Here is a 22,837-nt window from a genome sequence, read left to right as displayed (position 1 = left end):
AGTCACTCTAATTAAAGGTTTTGCATGCCAGTAATAAATTAGTGTTTTTAGAAGGTCTCTTTTTAGAAGTCTATAATATATAACTGTAAGCAGAGTCAGGATGAGCTCTACCCTGACATCCAGTGGTAAATTATGAGGAGTGGGCAAAGGAATTTCAAGAATGTGCATTTGCATTGGTAAACCGACTCCACTTAGCATAACACACAGCAGCCTGGGATGGTTATTTTCATAGCTGTGGGATCCCCAATTTCTTTGTTATTGGGGCAGGAAGGAAAAAAAAGTGCTGTCACCTTAATTATGTGAATGAGGAACTATGAGACTGCTTTATGGCAGAAATGACTCAACCTACATTAAATAGTACTTGCTAGACAAGGGACATGGGTTCCAAAACCCAGTGAAGGGAGAGAGGTTGGGGACTGGTGTGTGTACCTGATGGTATGGGCCCCTTTTGAGGGCCTGGAACACCAATTGCACATCCTCCTCTCTCCACTGTTAAAGAGCAGAGCTAATTTTGAATCCTTTAGGAGTCCATCTAGAGGCTGCTGACCTGAATTCATGTTTGGCCAATGTGGCACTGGGGCTCCCCTACTACAAGCTGAAACCACTAAGAGCTGAAATCACTAAAAGAGCTGAGCTTACTGAGCTGAGATCACTGAGTGGGGGAGCCTGAAGATCAATCACTAAGCGGCTGGCAGAGCGGAGCAGTCTGCAGCATGTTGGAGCAGCCCATAGAATAGTGAGAAGTGTGGAGTGGTTTGTGGGGATGGCTGATGTGGTTCACGGGTCTGCTGGAGGAGCGGCACAGCTGGTGGAGTGGAGCCAGTCGTGGTGAAGGCTGCAGCAGAACTCCACGGAGAAGCGGGGCAGTTGGCCCTGGCCCACGTAAGGTGCCCCTTAACACCCTGCGTGCGCCCCCCCCATTTCCACCCAGGCTGGGGGGGGGGGTAAAACTCTGCAGATAAACTTTTGAACTCTGGGGTGGCACTGACCAGAGACAGAGACTTTTGGGTTGTTGGACTTTGGGGTGATTGGACTTAAGACCCTAAGGGGGAAAGGACAGTGCCAAATGTACTTGGGGGTGGGTTTTTGCTTATGGTTTGTGTATAGTCCTGGTTGTGGTGTCTCTCCAACGTGATGCCGCATTGGTTCCCTCCTTTATTAAAAGGATTTTGCTACACTCGGACTATGTGCTTGCGAGTGGGGAAGTATTGCCTCCTAGAGGCGCCCGGGGGGGGGGGTAGGTAACTGTCCCAGGTCACTGGGTGGGGGCTCGAGCCGGTTTTGCATTGTGTTATTGAAACGGAACCCCTGGATACTGAACCCGGCCCTTGTTGCTGCCAACTTAGAGGGGCAGAAGGGTTACATAACTAAACTATTGTTGTATGTAAAGTAAATAAGATTTTTAAAATGTTTAAGAAGCTTCAATTAAATTAAAATGCAAAGCCCCCCGGACTGGTGCCAGGACCTGGGCAGTGTGAATGCCTCTGAAAATCAGCTTGCGTGCCTGCTTTGTTACACATGCCAGAGGTTGCCTATCCCCGGGGTAGTCAATGGAATTTGCTTAAAGGGCAAATTCTCTAGTTGGTAGATTAAATGGGAGGTGTTTGTGTAGAACAGGAGTTATTCTGCTTATTAAGCCCAGTTGGCAGGATTTTCTAGCACCAGGAAAAAGTATAAAATTAACACCTCTAAATGTAAAACAAACAAGAACTTTAAAAACAAAATGGAAATAGCAAGTGGTACCTATTGGTTTGCTTGAATGTTGTACCCTCTGACCACCATTGATCTATTTTATCTTTTTAGATTGTAAACTCTGAGTAGGGAATGTTAGCCAAATTGTTTGTCAGCACAAAGGGGCCCCAGTGCAGACTTGCACCATTGGTTGCTACTGCTACATAAATAATCAAATGTGCAAAGGATAGACCAGCAGCACGCAGTGTGTAAAATACTTGTAACACAGCAGCTGGTACTTTTATGTACTACTGCTGTCTATGGGTTGGAATCAGCCCCACTTAGCATTTGTCAGACATGTTACTTGATGGAAGCCTGAAAACAGGACATGAAGTGCTACCGCTGGTAACAACTAGTAATGAACACGGGATAATAGAAGTTACAGCTGAAAGGCTTACAGTTGCCAACTCATGATTGTCATGAGTCAATAATTGTTTTCCTTAAAGCACCAGTTCCTAGAGTCAAGTAGGGTATGTGATGATTTCAACCTCCCTTCTTAAATAAAAAGATAGATATCTAACCCTCATGACTGTGGAAAAAACCTCAAAACGTGATCCCAATACATCCTAGTGGCTCAAAAGGCAGAAGGCAAATTAAAAGACCAAATCTTTTTTTAAATATACCCTCATGCCTTAAAAGCTAATCTTATGATTTTTGGTGAGCCTGACATGATTTTTGAACATTTGGAGTTGGCAATACTTGAAATTGTTCCTTTCTGCACATTAGATCGTGTCCATTTAGGAAAAATGGACCTCCACCTCGTTAGCAAAATCACCAGCTTCCCATAGTGTCCCACCCCAAAATCCATCTATTTCAGCAGAAGGTGGAGGGACGGCTCCCTAGCCTTTGAACGTGAGCATCTATAACCTGAGCGGCTGTGCAGATACTACAGGGCAAGGAGTGGCATAGGCAGCCAGACCTTACACATGAGTTAATTTGGGGGCAGCCCAAGCTCTGCCCCCCAACGCCGCACAGAGGTGGCCTGCAGGGCCCTGCACCTGGCCTACAACAGCCCAGGGATTGCTGCAGCCAGAATTGGACACTAGCCCCTCTCCTTCCCCAACAGCCAGAGACTGGAGAGACACCCCCGCTTCGGGGCATCTAGGCCCCCCGCAGCCCGGCCACGCCCCTGCACCCTAGACACCAGAAGCTGCCGGGCGCAGCCGCCTGGGAGAGGAGCTTCCCCGTTCCCCAAGGAGCCCAGAGCACCTTATCTCCGCCCTCCCCCGCCTTCCAGCCCCATCTGAGGGAGGTGCTGCTGCTGCAGCCCCCGCCCAGCCCTGTCTCCAGCCCGCCCAAAATGGCGCCCGAGCAGAGCCCGCCCACACGCAACTCTCCCGCCCACGCCCGGGCGGCGGCCGGAAATACCCTCGCCGGCTTCCGCCCCGCCGCCGCCCTCAGTGAAAATGGCGCCCGTGGCGTCTTTCCCCTCCCCCGCCACGGGCAGCCAATGGGCGCTGCGGAGGGGCGTCGCGGGGGCAGTGACGCGATCGGCCCGCGCCGCTCACCCGCGATTTCTCTCTCTGCCCGGGTGCGGGCGGCCGAGCTCAGCCTGGCGGGGCGGTGAGTGGCTCCGGCCGGGCCCTGGGCCGCGGGGCCCCGCCTCCCTGGCGCTGGGGGAGGGGCCGGGGGCCCGCGGAGGGGCGGCCGGGCCGGGCCAGTCACGGCACCGGGAAGGGGGTGGTTCCCCTCCCCCCCCCGACCGGCCTGGATCCGTGTCCCGCCGCGCGTGGGGCTGCTCCGGCTCCCGGCCGGGGGAGGGTGTATCCGGGGCAGAGAAATCGGGGGGGCCGGGCTGTGGCCGAGCCGAGCGAGGCGGTTCCGTCCCCGCGCGCGCCGCCCGGTGGGAGCGGGAGGCCGTTCAGCGCCCCGCGTGGGGCACAGCCCTGCGCCCGCCCTGTGTGCCGCGTCCTGGGCCTCCCCCTGGTGCCATTCACCTGCCCCGGCTCCCTCCCCGGTGGGGCCTGTCTTGTCCTCTCGGGCTGTGTCTACACGACTGACTCGCCCTAGAGAAGCGGTGTCACTCCGGGGCGCGATCCGTGCCGGGAAAAGCCCCGAGGGTGGGCACCCGTTATAAGGGGGAAAGCAGAGTTCCGCCCCTAGAGCTGTGTCTAATTTGTGAGTAAATCTCATCTTGGTCTTCCTACGCTGGCAAAGTGCCCCAGTGTAGCTGTGGCCTCGGTATGAAACTTATCAGTAGGAGCCAGGAAGTGGGCGATCCGGTTCAGAGGGGGCCGTCAGAACTGGGCCTGGTGTGAGCCCCAATGTGCTGTTACTGCCCCAGAGGAGCTGGCCTGTGCGTCAGGGGAGAAGAGGGCTGTTCTCAGTGATTTCACAACTGGCTCCAGCAGGACTAGTAGACAGTTAATAATAAACTGACAATAAACTGTATGCCTCCCACTCTGCTGCTGGACTCTGCCTGTGTTATTTTTATTCTTGTGTGGGGGGTTGGGTTGGGTTATGGGGATATTATTGCACTAAATTTAGAATAGGTTTGTTAGATGTTTCTTCCTCTCACACACCCTCTCTAACCTCCACTGTTTCCTGTTTCGGTTCGTTGGTTCGTCTTCATTATTATCCCCTGCTGATTCAAACTAAGTCTTTTTAAAAACTCCATTTCTCTCCAAAAGGTCGGCTTGTGAATCACTTTCAAATATTTTTTTAAACTCTCCCGAATGTCTGCCTATACTATAGATTTTTATAGAAAAGTTTGAACTGCCTGGTCCTGGAGCAGCTTCTAGGTCTGTATTTGTGAGGCAGTAACAAAGCATTAGGTCCTGTCCTACCATCAAGGCAAACTGTCTTTTGCTAATAGCAAGCACTCAAGCTGTGTTTTATGTTACTGCACAGTCTGCTCTGGCTTAGTTGGCAAATTAAACGATGGCTTGCTTTTCCCAGCAAAAATAACTGCCTTGAAACTGTCTGTAGCTGTAAAGTGCAGATCCAATCTCTTCCTCCCCCCATCACCATGACTGGATCGCTAACAGCCAGGATGTTCATACTGAGGCTCAACCTCAAGCACGCTCAGCAGTGTGCTTCTCTGTGGTCAGTATTTGTATTGCCGACAACTAGGCCCATAGCCTTCCTCTAACTGGCATGCCAGCCTACGGCATTCTGCCGCCTCTTCTGAGTGGTAGCTTAGTTATGTTGCTCTGCTCAGCCCCTTCTTCGCCCTACCCGTCAGGCACCCCAGTTCCATTCCCACTCAGCCCTTCTGTATACCTTCCCCTCTAGCTAGTATCTCATCTCTCCCTCTGCTCTCCCTCTTCGAACTGATAACTTTCTTCTGTTCTCTGCTCAGCCCTGTCTCTCTCTATCCCAACGCACCTAAGTTCTCTTGGTTCTATCCCCGCTTCGCCCCTCGGACGGACTGCTCACTTGCTGTGCCTGATGTCACAAAACCTGCTCTCATCCTTCCCTGTTGTCTTTGTCTGATAGTCAGGGAGCCTGATGGCACAACTTCCTGGGCTTCTGAGCAATATGTTTTTCCAGCTTGCTCCCAAGGAGATGTGCAGCTGGATGGCTGTAAAGCCAAGCTAATAATGCTCCTGTTGCTCCTCTTATGCACTCTCTCTTTCCCGTTTCCAGCTTCCTATCCAGCCTTTGCTGAAGTGCTGCACATGGTGGACCTGAGAAGCCCCCAGGACACATTCCGGGATGGCAGCTAGGTGACGACAGCTGAGGATGACCCTGACTGAAAAGCTGCGCGAGAAGATATCGCGGGCGTTCTACAACCACGGGCTGCTGTGTGCTTCATACCCCATTCCCATCATCCTCTTCACTGGCCTCTGTGTCCTGGCCTGCTGGTAAGTGCTGCAAAATACTTGTCTGCACAGGTCATTGCTCGGTTCCCTGCTACTGGTCTGTGAGGTTCTTTCTCTGAGCATGTGCTGTCCCTGAAGTGTTTGGTTTCACGTAGGCGCTTCCAGTCATTGTCATGCTGAGGAGCAAAATGGGAAGCCAGGGACAAAATACCTTGATGTGTAAAAGCAGAGCAACGAATGGTCAACTCTGGAACCAGAAATAGGCGGCAGGGAAGGGGAAATGGTGGTCTTCCCCTTCTACACACAATATTCAGCCTAAACTACTGTTCCTGGAACTTTGTCATCTTATCCTTATCCAGCCCAACCCTAGCTCATCTGCCCAGTTCTTGTTCTTGTACCTCCTGATTGCTTGGTTCTTCTCTGAAAATAGGGACTCAGATGGGGAGTGGGGTGCACTTACTATTATTGGATAATCAGGGATGTAAGAGGCCATTATTATTTAGACTGGGGTCTTGGGGACTATGGCAGTTGGGCCTGGGGACCCTGTTGTGCTAAGCACTGTGCAAGCACATATGAATAGTTTCTGCTTTGAAGAGCTTATACTCTAAACACCTGCCTAAAATCATCAACATTAACTAAAGGGTGGGAGTTGATCTGTTATGACCTGCCTCTTCTCCTCTCCAAATCCCTTCTTTTAGGGGGCCTCCAAACTGTGTTAAAAGAGATGATAAAGAAATGCCCCCTGAGCACTGGTCTTCTGCTTGCTGCAGGGCAGCTTCCTCCATATGCATAACACTACAAGGGAGTGATAGTAATGACTATTTCTGTAGTTCCTGACACCTTCTTGTTTAAAGAGAAATTTCCAAAAATGCGTTGGACAGCTGCTGAAGAGTGTGGAATAAAAGGGGCCTTTATCCATGTTTGGCATGTCCCATGGCATGGGAATGTTGGCCCTAGGATTAAAAACCTTCTAATGGACATTACTGATGTATCCATTCCTAATAAGTCTGGGTCTCCATTTGAGAACACAGAATTACTCTTAATAGCACTGAGGTGTGCTCTGGAAGAAGAGGAATTTGCCTGGTATCTTGTGGATCCGAATATAGTTGACTAAATTCCATCATAGTAGCAATTTCCAGAAGGGATTTGTTTCTCTGTTGTCAGTTGATCTGAAGAACATCCATCTGAGTATCCCATACAGAATATCTCCACTTCGCATGCAATAGGCATTACCAGTACAATGCTTCACCTTTTGGCCTACCCGCCTCTCTAACTTGTACTTTGAACAGCACCCTAAACATCTTAGATTCCTTGGGTAAAAAGGGGTCCTTTATATCCATTTTAAAACGGCCTGCTCACCTAAGCACCCAGCCTGGGAAAGGCCCATGGAGCAGCCATCACTCAGCCAAGATTATATTGAGGAGTAACACGGATTTGTCAACATTGAGAGCTGTATGACAAGGCACAAGGACATTTGTTTTCTGGTCACATCTGTCAGGGCTCTGATGTCTCGAATCAGAACGATGATGTCTTACACCAACGTACTATTGAGAGTGAGTTTCCCTCTGGTCCTCTCCAGAAATTTCCTAACTTCTTCAGCCTCCAGGAGCCATCATCACCCCTTCTCTTGTCCCAGTGTCGAAGGGTACCCGGAAGGGCACAGTATGTCAGAACTGGAGATGGAATTAATTTTCTCCACCAACCAGCTTCAAGAGCAGGGACGTTCCTTTGGGCAGCAGTTTCATCCAAGGTTAATGAAAAAACAGGACTCCCTCACAGTACCACTTAGATCAAGCTTAGAGTACTTAGGCTGTAAGAGCTGTAACTCAGTCCTAGTCAGCCAAGACATACTGGTGATGTCTTACAACACTTTTGCAGTGGCTTTCATCAACAGGGAAAGGAGCAACGCATCCTCAGCCCCGGTGCGAGTGGCTAATATTCTCTGTTCCGGGTGAAAGGAAGAAGCAGTGGGGGGCAGGGAAGGGGAAAAAACTCTTCTGCATTTTCAAGCACTACCTATAAACAGGCAATAAACATCAAAGCAGCTGGTTAAGCAGGAATAGGCTAAATCCGGGAGAGTGGAGTCTGCATCCCAAGATCTTTGAGTGGAGGCCCTGGGTTGCATCCCCATCAATGGACTTGCGTGCATCCAGGTCCAGATCTAGCAAAGATCCTGGAGACTTATTCCAGATGGAGATCAATAGGCTGTAGCTACGTTCACACACTTTCTTCTATGGGCAAAATCATGAGTGAATTTCTGTTCATAATGTTCTCCAAAGCAGTTTAACAAAGGTGAGCTGGGTTGGCCCCACGTTGTCCAGGAGTGTCTAGGTTCTCACCTCCAATTCGGATGGCAAGCACCGCTCGGATATGCCGTCTCTTTAAGAAGGCTCTATTCTCAAAACCCAAATTCCACAGGCAAGCCCAGAGTAATGTAGCTACAGGATATTTAAGAGGTACCAGTTACAAATGCATCCAAATAATCTCTTTTATCAGACCTTTAGCCTTGAGAAAGTATGCCATAAACAGGGCATCTTTAAGGGCCTGGTCTGTAGGGAAGGCATAGTGCTAAGTCATTAGAATGGATCGATCTACTCAAGGCAAGGGCAAAGCATATCTTTTTGGAGTTCTTACAGGAAAGTTTTTTAATAAAGGCCTAAGACCTGGTTACAATAAAATATTTTCTTCCAGCCTTCTTGACTAACATGCAAAACACAATAAATTTAAACAACCACCATTGAATGCAGTACTACATTCAATCAGTCTCTGGATTTGTTGGTCTAGAACACCCATCATAAACTAAACGAAGCTACCAAGGCTTCAGTTATTAGCTGGCTAAATTGTTGCTTTCAAGAAGCTTTGCAAGGTTGAAGCCATCTTTCTCCTCAAATGCTCATGTTCGTGCAGAGCCATGGAAGCCTCCTGTCCTGAAGGACCATAAGAAACACATAAAGAGATGTCGGGTGGCCACCTAGTCATGGAAACATGTTTCCACACCTTCGCCAAATGGTACAAATTAAACGTGCACGCCTCATCAGCCCCTGCTGTGGAGGAGGGCTCTGCCTACTATGCTCACCCATTAACTGATATATAGTTAGATGCAGTTTTGGGGGGTTTGTAATCTTCTCATCCATCTTTTGTTTCCCTCTCTGGTGAGACACTTGCTGTTGGACGTGCCAGTTTGGTGGATCTGGAGACTGTCCCTGCAAAGAATTGCAAAATTCCTTAACTGGCCTGAAAATGGCCTTTCTTGTAGTAGGAAAGTCTGCAAATCAAAGACACCTGGCACAAGGACTAAAGTTTAAAGGAATTAGCTCGAACTGGCTGTGGCTTCATAGGTTGTGGCTGTTTCTAGCCTGACTTGATTGATAGGTCCGGTTCTGCCTCCATGGAACTCGAAGCAAAGTTAAGACCCATTGTAATGGATTTGTGGACTTTTCCGCTAGAGAAGAAAGGGCGTTTTCAGGTGAATTGAGATTTTTGTGTTTTACTCAATTGCTAATCAGACTTCAGTTGTTTTTAACCCTTGGAGCTAAGCTACTTTATGTTCCCAATACCCAGAGGGACTGCAGTCTCCTGGAGGAGTGACTGATGAAATTAGAAGCAAATACACTCTGCGGAATGGGACTGCCCTGGTCTGTTTCCAAAATAAACCAAACTGGTGGTATGGAGATAAAAATATGAAAATCTTTGCCCTCACGATGCACATTTGTTTTTTGGGGGTCCTGAGAGCAGGGCACGGTCCTGAAGTCCTCAGTTGAATGCAAAACAGTACTCATTCATCATTCAGAAACTGGCATCTCACCATTATTAGCCTAGGTTAGTGCATTTAGCAGAGTTAAACAGTGAGCCACTGTTGCCAGCAGCTGGCTGTGAAGCAGACCATCCCTTGCCATTGCCACCCCTACCCATGGATAATGACTGGCCTAGAAAACGAAAACCTGGTTAACCAAAAACCATATAGATGACGTGCGTCTTGCACTGCTCCCTGAATCCTATCAAGCTCTTTTAGGACCGCAAGTGGGAATGAACTGAAGTGTAGAGGGTCCCTCAGCCTTGTTCCTCTTGCGCAACAGCCAGCAAGAACACTTCAGCCGATGGAATCTCTCACTGGACCCAGGTGGTGAGGTTGCACTGTTTTCCTTGTCTCAGCCAGACTGAGGATTGGCTGAGAGCTCTTCTAAAGCATGTATTCTCATGATACCTGTGTGGTGCACAGGGTGGTGGTAACTAGTAGTAGGTTCCCTCCTGTAAGGGCTGGCAGGTCACCATCCTTCTTTGACTTATTCATTCCCAGAGGGTCCCTCTGGGACAATGTGGAGGAGGTGCTGCTGAGTTGGGAAAACCTCAGGAGTAGATGGCGGAGGTGACGTCTTCTCTTCTGATTCAGTGTTTTGAAGAAGGCTTGCAACTGTAGGATTGGCAGTTCTGCTGGCGCCTCAGCTGCTCTTAGCTCAGCTGACAGTTCTCCAGCCTGCCTCTCTACGCTGTGTTGAAAAGATGTAAAAACAAATGGGACATAAATATATTTGCTTGGACTGCATCATACTATATCTTAATTACTTGAGTTCAGCAGTAACAGAAACCTGGAGATGACCCCTTCTTGTCTCTGTGCTGTGGTTACAGAATGCCCGTAAGCTGTGTTTTGGGCACTCGGTCTCTAGAAAGGACGTTTCTCAGAACTATGGCTGCTTCTTAGAGCTTCCTGTTTTCTAGAGTTGTCATGGATTCAGAACCCTACTCGCTTCCTCCCCACCTCCATCCTTTCCATTCCTGCCTTGCAGCTGGTGTTCAGGAATGCTCATGGAACCTTATTGCTCTCTAAATTTCAGCTTTGTTTCCCCTCAGTCTTTCCTTCTCACCTGAGCTCCATTTCCTCCAATCTCTTCTAACTCATTCTAGAGCAGTTTGGAGTCGTGTGGTGCACACCATCTTAACAATGAACTAATCTTGTCAGGTTTCGGAGTTGTCACAGTGCCTGGCCACTTGGGGAAAGCTGGAATCCCTCCGGCAGCTCAGCTGCAGCGCTTGGTTTATTTTAAACACCTCTTTTGTTTCCATAGGTGATATGTTGTTTGCTTCTGAAGTAGTGGCTCTGGTGAATTTCTCAGTGTCACTGCACTGCTGTGTCCCAATTCTTTTCTTTTCCCACTGCCAACTTACCTCTGTCAGTGGCCACCAGAGCTGTCGCTGTATTAGGCCTGTCCATATTAATGCTGAAACCCACCTAGCCTTGTTAGCATCATCTTTGAAGCCTGTTATTGGGGTAGCCTTGAACAGGGCCATAAAAGAACACTCAGATTCTATGGCTTTGATCTGATCTCAGAGCCTTTAATCCTGGCAATACCCCTGTGATATAGATCAGTATTCTCTCCCCCGGAAATGGATGCAAGTTGCAACCACCCCAAAAGGAGTCTGAGGCAGGGCTGGGAATAGAATCCAGGAGTCCTAACTCCCATTCCCCGGCTTTGCCTGCTAGCGAATGCTCTTTGCCTTTCTTGCCTTAGACTGACTTAAAGGGTAAGTGTAACCCTGAAGGGTTTTCTGCAGCAGTCCATTCTCCAAGGCAGTTTCCGAACGCACACAAGGTACCAGTAAGGTACAAGCTTGTTCCTATAGACAAGGCTTGAGCAAATGCGGAGACTGTTATGGTTACATGTTAAAATTTAAATAGCTGTGGCTCTTTGAATTGCATGTGTGAATATTCAGTTCAGATAACTGCAGGGCCATAATCTGCCTAGGCAATTACCCAGCTGTACATCTCTGCATATGGTTTGAGATGTGTCCTCTGGATAGGCAGGGGGTAATGTGGTCTAGTGGACTAAGCACTAGAAGAGGAGCCATTCCTGCATTCTAATCCCTGCTCTGCATCTGGCTCACTGTAATTGTTTGGTTTGTTGCTGCTGCAGCTGTCGTCCCTCCTGTTGTGCTAGATGCTGGGCAGATACATAATAAGCAATAATCTCTGCCCCCCACCCCCCATCCCGAAAAAAGTTTCACAATGAAAAGGTAAGACACAACAGATGGGTGAGATAGACAAGCTGTCCTGGGTGGGATGGAAGGGACAGGATAATAAATATATAATAGGATGTGCAAAACCATCACAGCTCTCCACCTGCCTAGACATTATCTGGTTGCATTTTCTCCTTAAAGATACCATCATCTTTTGGGTGTCAGCCCCCTAGCATGAGACTGGCAGAACTCCTTAGGGAGAGGTGGAGCAAGAGCCAGGATCACTACTGGCTGTTGTGAGCCACCTGCACAGCTTAACTGCAGCCTTTGGAGCCTTCCAGTCTGTTAGCAGAGCTCCTCCCCGGAGTAGCTGCATCCCTGTCAGTTGCTGCTCCATCTCTTCTTCTGCGTCACTTTGAAGCTGTTGGCTCCACTAAAACCAATATTGGAAGCATGAGGCTCTTTGCCTTGTCACCTGGATCTAGGCTTTGGTGCCTGTCTGTTGTGCTTGGCCACCAGTGATTTTGGTGCTTTTGCGACTTCTTCTGTGCCAGAACTTGAATACTACAGCTGTGTCCACGCATGTTGATGCTTGCCTGCGTGTGTCAGGAAAAAAGACAGTGGCACTGTGTCTAGTGCCTGCATTGGCACCACCACAGCTGTGGTTTGGAGCCTGCCTTGGCATCTGGACGTCTCATCCGCTTTTCTTTTTCCCGTGTTTTCTGCCAGCGTCAGCACCTGCAGAGGAACAAAGTTCACCAGGTAACTTCAAGCCACATTAGCACATCAGGAACACATCTCAGTACCTATGTGGTCCCCGTCACCATAGTAGCTGAACACCTCCCAATCTGTAGGAGCGTTGTGAGGGGGTTTCCCTAGCTCCAGGTGCCTGTTTTCACCGTGTTAGTTTACTGGGCAGTTGCTCAGATAGGTGCCATGGAGGTGACACATGGGGCATGCCATGGAGGGTCAAGTACCCCCCCCCTCGCGATTGGCCTACCTGGGGCAGGGAGGGAGAGCAGCTCTGTCCTTCTCTCTCAGCACCTCTCCCCTGGCATATCCAGCTGCTCTCCCTGGCAGTCAGGTGGGGAGCTGCTTCTGCCTGAGAGAGCCTGGCTGGGAGGCAGAGCTGGTTGTAAGCTGGAAGCCGCTAGGGGATGATGCAGGGAAATCTCTCTTCTCCTCCCCCTTCACATGGCTATGCTTACAAAACCCCTGGTGTAGACGCAGCTACGCTGATACAAGAGTGCTTGTGTTGGTGTAGCTAACGTCTGGGATGGTGGTGTCCCTACAGTGCCAGGAAACCACCTTTTGTTGGCGTACGCTGCATCTAGGCGGAGGGGCTGTACTGACACGGCTGTGCACAGCTGGAGTGTGTACATAGCCTTGGTGTGCTCCCTTTCTCCTGCTCAGGACAGAGCCCATAGTGTAGTTCATGCTCACTAGAAACCTGAGGAGCCTGGCTCTCTGCAATCGAACCTTCCTTTCCCAGCCGAGCTGTGTTTGGAACGTTGTCACTGGGGCTATCAGCTACTACGAAATGTATATAAACGTGCAGGGCACTCTCTAGCTAAGTGAGCCACGGTCCCTGCCTAGCTGGGCTTACAGTCTAAGCAGAGAATGAACAGACAGCCATGAAGTGAATGGCTACAGTAAAAAGCCAGTTTGTGTTAGGGAGGAATAGCACATGTTGTGTTGGTACAGTGTTGCACCTAGGTGAGGTGATCACATGCCATTTGCTTTAAAAACGAAAGTCTGCCCACACACTGTTGCAGAGCATGGTCTGTAAAGGATGATGTCCTGCATGGGGTGGTGGTGGGATATGGAGTCTGTCACCTGCAGGCAGCTGGTGAAATCTGAACAGGTTTGTAGTAACCAAAAGTGGTTACCATCTAAAGGTTCCCTGCCCTGTGGCAGAGAAATACCTGGGTCTTGGCTCTGTTCCCAGTGGGCAAATATCAACATAATAAAATCCACCAGCAGAGTTAGCTACCTTTCCCCTGATTTTCTAACATGCACCTTCTTCATGCTTTCTCCCGTGCTGCCCCTCACGCCTGGGAGGAACTCTTCATGAACATCTGCAAAACTACTGCATTATCCTCCTTCCAAATCCGCCTCAAAGCTCTCCTTTGCTGTGATGCCTACAAAAAACTGACAATTGTTGGGCTGCTGGTGCGCTTGTCATGGTGATCAATACTGTCATTGTTTCCTTATACTTCTCCCATCTATTTGTGTCTATCTGCTGTCTCATACTTTGATTATAAGCTCTTTGGAGTAAGGGTTGTCTTTTTGTTCTGTTTGTACAGCGCCTAGCGCATTCAGCTCCTGGTCTACCACTAGGACTTCCAGGGTCTATGGTAGTATAAATATTTGCAGTCTCTGCAAAGGCCAAAAAGTGAATGGGTCCTGAGCCTGGATGTATCTCACTCAGGTCATCAAAGAGCTGTGTGGGTAGGGCCGTTTGGGGGATGCTTGTGCTGCTTCACTGGCTTTATGAACAAGATTGACAACCTCGGAGATTGAAATCTAACACTGTTCGTCGTCTGACGACATTGTCAGAAAACATGACCAGGGTCTTCAGCGTTACACTTAAAAATACAGAGAGATTAATGGGGAAAATCAGAGAAACTCACAAATGTGCTTGGCATGATGGCAGTTGCTGAATTAGTAGCCTTGGAAGCATGGAGCTGATTGAAGGGACCCAACCCTCTGATAGCTTCCAGAAAGATTTTGTTTTCCTGCCTACAACTAACAATGAGTTTGCACAACCCTGAGGAAGAGAGAGGCAGGTCATCTAATGACCATGTGCCAGTAGATGCCACAGCTCCTCTTCCTCATCTAACACAGTGAGAGCTTTCAGAGTGTGGCTGGGGGCCATAGGATCTATCATGCTGCACCTACCTCTTCCATATTTATCACCCAGCAATAGGATTGGAAAGGAATGTGAAACTGTGGTGTAGATTTGGATGTGTGGGGAGTTAGTGCGAAGGTGAGGCGGATAGTGGGGCGTAGGGGACTCCTTGTTGCCTTGGTTACATTCCTGCTGTGGCTATCGTATCACTTTTGGCAAACCTGTGTACGGAATCTTAGATTTTTCTCTCCTGTGCCTGGTCCCCGATCCTGTTACCTTCCATTGCTCCACCAAGGTGTCATTTTGTAAATATTTTATAAATGGATTTTTAACATATGTTTGGATTTAAAACACTAGGCAAAAACCGTTGACCGTAAAAACTTCAGGGTGCTAGAATGTTCAGTAATGTCTTGGGAGACAGTTCATGTTTCACTTATGTTTGTCCTCCCTTTTTAGGGTGGTGGTTCCTTCTCTTCCCTCTCCCCACCCCCAATAGAAAATCAAACTCAGGCTGGTCTTGCTGTAAGGTAGAAAACAGTCCCCGTTTCTAGACAAATTACCTGTGCCCACACCAGAGTAACCTGGGGCCAGATCCTCCGAGGTATTTAGGTCTCTAACTCCCATTGGAATCAGTGAGAGAGAGCCGCCTGAATGCCTTGGCTTCTTTCTTCTTGCTCATTTCTCCAAGGCAATATGCAGCACTGACCCAATTTGAGGCAATATTAGTAGGACTCAGCTGCACCTCCAGAGAAGGAGCAAGATAAAACTAAACTCTAAAAGCTCTCGTTGTACGGGCTTGTGCTTTTGGAGCAAGGCCATCTGAGTTCTGTCCCTGCTGGCTCTCTGAGTTCCAAGAGGCTGTAATATTCAGGTTGTGACAATGGTGAAGTCTTGGGGCTTGTCTGTACAGGGGTTTAGTCACAACTTTTTGATGCGCATCAGGTAACATGCAGTATGGAAGCTGTGCTACTAGCATGCACGTGGAATGCTGTGCCCTCTGGCAATGTGCATCGTAGACACTCAGCGGTAGTAGGCTGCGGTTTGTGTGTGTGGCATTCTTGGAAAGTGTCCCATGGTCGTTTGCATTCTGGGATTTTTCTCATTGTACATTGTGGGATGCATAGCAGACACTAAGTGAGTTCATTTTTTTTTTAAATTTATTTTTAAATCACATGGTTCATCTGTCTATGCCCCATACTTCCTTTCTGGGTGGGCGAGCGCCATTTGCAAGTTGCTGTTAGCCAACACGGCCCCAACGAAGTTCTGTGCCACTGTGTTGGCAGCCTTAAATATGCAGAGACCGCTTGGGCTGTATTTTAGCACTCAAAGCCGGATGAGTTCAGCTTTGGACTTTGCCTGCCGTACCACTGAGCAGACAATGTGGCAGGAGGGTCTTCAGCAGCGGTGGAACCAGGATGAGGAAGACACTGAGCAAGTGATAGTACGGGACTGATTCTTGGAGCAGCTTCATAGCATGCAGTGCCGCTCTAAGCTTGGGAAACCAGCTCAGATTGGTGGGAAAGGATCATTCTGTTGGATTGGTGGGAAAGGATCATTCTGCAGACATGGAGAGGCGAGCAATGGTAAGAGAATTTCAGGATGGAGAATGCAAACTTTTTGGAGATACGTGCTGAACTAACTCCAGTGCTGCAGTGTGCCAACATGTGGCAACCTGTACCCGTGGAGAAGAGGTAGGGTGATCAGCCGTCCCGATTTTATAGGGACAGTCCCGATTTTTGCGTCTTTTTCTTATATGAGATCCTGTTACCCCTCCCTCCACCCCCATCCTGATTTTTCACACTTGCTGTCTGGTCACCCTAAGGAGAGGGTCACCATTGCCATCTGGAAGCTGGCTGCCCCTGAATGCTGCTGGTCTGTAGTGACCTGTTTTGGTGTGGGGAGATCAGCCATTGGGACCATTGTCCTGCAGGTGTGTGATGCCGTGGAAAAGGTACTGTTGCATCAGGTTCTAAAGCTAGGTGGTGCTCCGGAGGTTAGTGGTGACTTTGCATGCAGGGGGTTCCCAAACGTAATTGGGCTTATTGTTTGCGCCCCCAGCAAAGCTCAGAATTCGTGAACGCAAGGGGTGTTTCTTCAGGGTGCTCCAAGGGCTCATTGACACACCCCCCACCAGGTTTACAGACATAAAGGCTGAAAGCATCCACAGTGGTAGGGTCATTTGGAACTCTGCTGTATGTACCTTAGTGGAGAAAGGACTGTTCCCCCCCCAGGAGCATGAACGACATTAATGGTGCGGACATTGCTTATCCTCTGCTTTCCTGTCTAAGGAAGCTATTCCCAGGCCGCTTGAGCAGAAGGAAGGAACGAACTATGGGAGCGTTACCTCAGTGGTTGCAGAATGGCAGTGGAGGGTGCATTTGGCCGTTTGAAAGGAAGGTGGTGCTGGCTGTGGAACAGATTGGAAGCAGCAGGAAAGAAGTCCCAAATGCGATAGCAGCCTGTTGTTTTTTGCACAGTATTTGAGAGAGGAAAGGAGAAGGCCTCAGCCATGGGTTTGAGGCTGAGGTGTGGAGATTTGCTCGACAGTTTGAAAAGCCAATGAGATATCCAGTGCAAAATGCAGATAGCCGGAGCAATATTGTCACGCATGCCTACTGCTCTTAGTTTGAGTCTCAGTGCTGAAACTGTGCAGCTGTACATCCAGCCGTTAATCCAGGGAGGGGTGCTGGGGAGTTTTTGAGTAGGTTAGTGTTGCTGATGGGTGGTGGAAGTGCACCATTGTAGCAATCGCTATTTGACCTTGTCTTTGCCTACATTTTTTTTTTTACACCCTTATGAATTAGTGCAAACATTATGATTTTCTGTGAAAAATGAGCTGGTAAGTCCTTATGAATGAAGCTTTCAAGGTTTTGATTATTAAACAGTCTGTTGCAAACAGAAATGAACCTTAATGTAACTATGCTTAATTATGAAAAATGAATGAAATGAAAAAATCGTATCTACAAAGAATCCTTTCATTAGCACAGGAGTGAAACAAAACTGCACAGGGCAAGAGTACAGTGCAGGGCACGACACGGGCCTGGGGGGGGCTTAAAGTCACAGGCAAGCGTTTGTCTTGTTCCTGGGCCTGTTCGTGTGCAGTGCCAAGACTTCAAGTCCCCAGGCGTTACAGAGGGCTCAAAAGCATTGGATTCCCAGGGGCCGCTGTGCCTGTGCTTAGAGCCCTGAGCTTGGGTCCGTGAAGGGAATGGCTGCCAGGGTACAGTGGGACGGAGTTGGTGTTGTTCCCAGTAGCCAAATGCTGAAAGGCTGCATAACTTGGGTGAAAGTGCCACATGTGAAGTCATTTCCCCTACCTGTGGCTCTGATCCCTGTGCAGCCCCAGGAAGGATTGGAGTGGTTGGGGTTCTCCAGGATTCATAGATTCATAGACTCAAGGACTGGAAGAGACCTCGAGAGGTCATCGAGTCCAGTCCCCTGCCCTCATGGCAGGGCCAAATACTGTCTAGACCAGGGGTCCCCAACGCGGTGCCCGTGGGCGCCATGGCGCCCGCGGGGGCATCTAAATGCGCCTGTGTCCTGGCCAGTGGTGGAGCATCCGCCGAAATGCCGCCAAATTTCTGCGGCGTTTCGGCGGTGACGCCTCTTGATGCTGCTGCTTGCTGCCAAGTGACGCCATGGAGAGGCGTCGCCACCGAAATGCTGCAGAAATTTGGTGGCATTTCGGCAGATGCTCCACCACCGTCATGGTCCTTCGTCTGGCGCCTGCCAGACGAAAAGGTTGGGGACCACTGGTCTAGACCATCCCTGAAAAATGTCTATCTAAGCAACTCTTAAATATCTCCAGAGATGGAGATTCCACAACCTCCCTAGCCAGTTTATTCCAATGTTTAGCCACCCTGACAGTTGGGAACTTTTTCCTAATGTCCAACCTAAACCTCCCTTGCTGCAGTTTAAGCCCATTGCTTCTTGTCCTGTCCTTAGAGGCTAAGATGAACAAGTTTTCTCCCACGTCCTTATGACACCCTTTTAGCTACCTGAAAACTGCTATCATGTCCCCTCTGTCTTCTCTTTTCCAAACTAAACAAACACAATTCTTTCAGCCTCCTTCGTAGGTCATGTTCTCTAGACCTTCTCTAATTTCTCCACATCTTTCTTGAAATGCGGTGCCCAGAACTGGACACAATACTCCAGCTGAGGCCTGACCAGCGCAGAGTAGAGCGGAAGAATGACTTCTCATGTCTTGCTCACAACACACCTGTTAATGCATCCCAGAATCACGTTTGCTTTTTTTGCAACAGCATCACACTGTTGACCGCAAGCTAAATATGAGTCCACTATAAGCCCTAGATCCCTTTCTGATGTACTCCTTCCTAGACAGTCTCTTCCCATTCTGTATGTATGAAACTGATTGTTCCTTCCTAAGTGGAGCACTTTGCATTTGTCTTTATTAAACTTCGTCCTATTTACCTCAGATCATTTCTCCAATTTGTCCAGATCATTTTGAATTTTGACCCTATCCTCCAAAGCAGTTGCAATCCCTCCCAGTTTGGTATCATCTGAAAACTTAATAAGTGTACTTTCTATGCCAATATCTAAGTTGTTGATGAAGATATTGAACAGAGCTGGTCCCAAAACAGACCCCTGCGGAACCCCACTTGTTATACCTTTCCAGCAGGATTGGGAGTCATTAATAACTACTCTCTGAGTACGGTTATCCAGCCAGTTATGCACCCACCTTATTGTAGCCCCATCTAAGTTGTATTTGCCTAGTTTATCGATAAGAATATCGTGCGAGACTGTATTAAATGCCTTACCAAAGTCAAGGTATACCACATCCACCGCTTCTCCCTTATCCACAAGACTCGTTATCCTATCAAAGAAAGCTATCAGATTAGTTTGACGTGATTTGTTCTTTACAAATTCATGCCGGCTATTCCCTATCAGCTTCCAAGTGTTTGCAGATGATTTCCTTAATTACTTGCTCCATTATCTTCCCTGACATGGAAGTTAAACTAACTAGTCTGTAGTTTCCTGGGTTGTTTTTATTTCCCTTTTTGTAGATGGACACTAGGTTTGCCCTTTTCCAGTCTTCTGGAATCTCTCCTGTCTCCCATAATTTTCCAAAGATAATAGCTAGAGGCTCAGATACCTCCTCTGTTAGCTCCTTGACTATTCTAGGATGCATTTCATCAGGCCCTGGTGACTTGCAGGCATCTAACTTTTCTAAGAGATAGGATATCAGCTTTGAGGTCCTTTTGGGAAGTGACTGTATTGCTTTAATGCTGTGTAATGTAGCCGTGTTTGTCCCAGGATGTTAGACACACCAGGTGTCATCCCTCATTTTAATATAGGTCCTCATGAGCTGCTTGCTCTTTTTATGGCATTGTTCATATTCTGGTGGTAGCCTCTCCCATGCATCGGCTTCGCAATGTCCCCAACTGGATCTTTATTTTGGTGACTGGCCGACCAGAGTTTCCTGCACCAAAGCTTTTCCCCAGATGATGGTGAGATCCAGGGTGTCAGCATGGCTCCAAGTGGTTGTTTGAGGCACTTGGGGTTTCTGGAGTATTATCGCAGCAATATGGATATACTAGTCTCTAGGATCAAATGGGCAAAATCTGGCAGTGCAGCAGCCTATAAGTAGGGCTAGGGATATCCGGTCATCTTGGCCTCAGAGCAGCAGAAGTACACAGGTAAACAGACGAGTCCTTAATGGTCACCTGCAAAGCGGTGTTGGGATAGCAGCCAAAGTAGTTGGCAGCAGCATTGTATGCATGCAAACAATAGAGCAGACTAATTCGGTTTCCAGCAAAGGTAGTTCACTTTGAAAGAGACTGCAGAGTTCCTGATGAATGCAGTCAGTGTGCTACAATTAATTGCGTTGTGTATGCAAGATTTTTCAAACCAGACGAACTCGATTTAATCCAGTTTAAACTTCCCATGTAGACAGGTTCTTGATGACCATTAATGGTCCTGTGTGGTAGGTAGGTAGGTAGCGTGAGTGGTGCCAGCTTATTGCTGCATCCACTTACAGCAAGGAACACTTCTGTCATTCTTTACACTTAACATTTTAAATCCACTTCCTCTCTTCTCCCATGTCATTCTTCCCCTTTCTCTGGTAATAAAATATTTGTGCTTTTTAGCAGCTGCCTCCTTACATGTCCCTGGAACTAAGTCACATTGCAGGACTTCAGAGAGACAAGGTGGGTGAGGTAATATTACAGAAATTGGTCCAATAAAAACTATTACCAAAACCATCTTGTCTTTCTCCTATCCTGGGACCGACACTGGCTACACCACCACCGCATATTGCAGGGCTTGTCATACTGCAGTCGCTTCCATAGCAACAGTCTGTGCTGGCCTGAAATGCAGGTATGAATGGGAGAGGGAATTTGTCACTGAACAGCAGTAAGCCGCTCTACCCCCACTTGGATCTGGCAGCAGGAACAGTCTTGTTCAGATGTAAATCTGCCACTGGCTGGGCAGTTGTGGGGAAGCTGAGAGATACCAAGAGTTGATTTGTTTTTCATAGATATCCTCCCCCCCCCCGCCCCAATAAAATAAATCTCCGGTATGTTAGCTGCCCTGTGAAGTTCTCTCCCCAAGGTCTGAAGCACTGAAAGGGTTAATGGTGATAGCCTGGTATGAGATGCAGAACAGCAGGAGAGAGCATCTCTCCTTCCTTGTGCATTTAAGATTCATGCTGCTGTGTGTTCATGTTAGCGCACTACACTGTGCTTGAAATTGTGAACACAGATTCTCAGAGCATCTCTGAGGTAGGTCAACATTAGCTCGCTGTACAGAAGAAACAAAGAGAGGCAGAGAAGCTGGGCTCTGGACATGGCATGTGGAGTTGAGTTACTGTCACAGCTGGGAATAGACCCCAGGAGTCCCTGACTCCCATTTTCCTGTTCATTACTGTGTTACCATTCTCTCCCGCTGTTGGCCATCAGAATCAATGGCAAGGGGCATATACTATATGGAGCTGCAGGTAAAGGGATTGCTGTGACTTATGTTCCAGGAGAGGCTTGAGGAGGGTGCTGTCACACCCTAACTAATCCTGAAAACCCAGCGGTGTTTGCATAGTGGGTGTGTGGAAGTTGTGGGGATGACAGATGTGCCCTCATTTAATCGGGCTGAACTTTTGTTTTCAGGTCACTTCTCCAACGTGTGTCTGTTTCTCTAAACCTGCAGCAGTTGAGCAGACAGTCTCATAAAGATCCAGTAGACTTTAGGTTCTGCAGTATGTGCGGGCTCAAACTGTTAGATGTAGGGCCCAGATCCGCAAATGGATTTAGGCTCCTAGTGCCTAGTGATTTCAGTGCAAGTTAGGAGCCCAAATGCCTTTTGAGACTCTGGGCCTATGTACCTTGGAATTGCCTCTGTTGTAATTTTCTTTGGGTGTCCTGTAAGATGGGGAGCACTCTGCTTACATGTAGTAAAGCAGCACCTTTCCTTTCGTAGGCACCGCGAGTGCCTTCACACGGGGACACTGTAGTGCAAACACAGACTTCTAACTTCCATGGGTATTTTTCCTGGGCTAGATCAGACCATCTGCGTTTGCTGTGTTACATTTTGCCCTGTGTCCCCTGCATGTCCTCTCTGCCCATGTGCTTGGAGGGCAGCGCTATCCAGAGTGTGTTTGCATAACACCTAGTGTGGTGGGGCCCTGGGCACTAGTGCAATACATACAATAAATTATATGGGTGCCTCAGCTCTATTACAGCCGATCATTTCTCCTGTTTGTTGAAGACAGTGTGGGGAAGGGAGATGAGACACTTTTTAAAACTAGAGGGAGAAGATGCTGTGTGCTGGTTCAGCATAATAATTGGTGTGCAAAAGTGTGTGCATTGGTTTTGGGTGGGTTTGTAATTCTTTCACATCTGTTGTGGTGGATGTGCTAAATTGTGTTTCTTGCCTTCACAGAGAGTGTGTGTGTGTGTGTGTGTGTGTGAGATGTGAACAGGATGTGGGGTAGAGGTGATGGTGGAAGTGTTATCTGACCTATCCATCCCCAGCCTAAAAGTTGCCTTAGGAGGTGTCTCACCAGTGGATGGAGAGGCTTGAGTAGTGGCTTGCTGCTCTCAAAAATCAAAATGTCTAATCTGTAATTCTTTTTATATGATTACCGTATTGTTCAGAATTAAAATAGAGGATCATCTGCTCCTGAAAGGTGCTGGCTTCAGCAGGAGTTCTGAGCTTCTAGCACCTTGGGTAGTCAGGCCTGTGAAAAGGTATTTTTGTAATCGGGAGTCTGTTTGAAAGTAATCCATTGCTATTGTGAGTCATCTCACAGCTACCTGCATTTCAGTGGAGTGTGAAATAACTCAGTACGTCTGTACCATTGCTTAGTAAGTTTGTAGAGTGCATTGAAATTCCATTTTGTTGAAAAGTGCTGTTTAAATGAAAGTTCATTGTTATAATATGTTTTTTAAAAAGTTTTAGTGTTTGAGTATCAGGTGCCTTGAGGTAATATTATAGGGAAATCAGTGCTGAAGGCTAACTTTTTACTGAGTGGGCTAAGAGGTCAGAAGTATGCTCAGCTTCTCTTTTCCTTCTAACACAGCACATTGCT

General features: G+C 48.2%; 1 protein-coding gene across 2 annotated transcripts in view; it reads left to right on the top strand.

The window, feature by feature from the left end:
- The first annotated feature begins 3,171 nt into the window (after nt 1-3,171).
- The window catches only part of LOC123363087 (SREBF chaperone), a 121,452-nt gene continuing 101,786 nt past the window's right edge, over nt 3,172-22,837 (top strand). Inside the window, exons 1-2 of one of the 2 annotated variants that reach the window (XM_045003819.1) lie at nt 3,172-3,294; nt 5,320-5,537. The gene's annotated coding sequence lies outside the window, so the exon portion shown is untranslated. Of the gene's footprint in view, nt 3,295-3,521; nt 3,850-5,319; nt 5,538-22,837 lie in introns of those variants that run through there. The other variant, XM_045003818.1, reaches the window with a different exon arrangement.

Source organism: Mauremys mutica, chromosome 2, assembly GCF_020497125.1.
Source record: "Mauremys mutica isolate MM-2020 ecotype Southern chromosome 2, ASM2049712v1, whole genome shotgun sequence".
In the NCBI taxonomy this organism is placed as follows: Eukaryota; Metazoa; Chordata; order Testudines; family Geoemydidae; genus Mauremys; species Mauremys mutica.
This window is presented reverse-complemented; position numbering and strand designations above follow the sequence as displayed.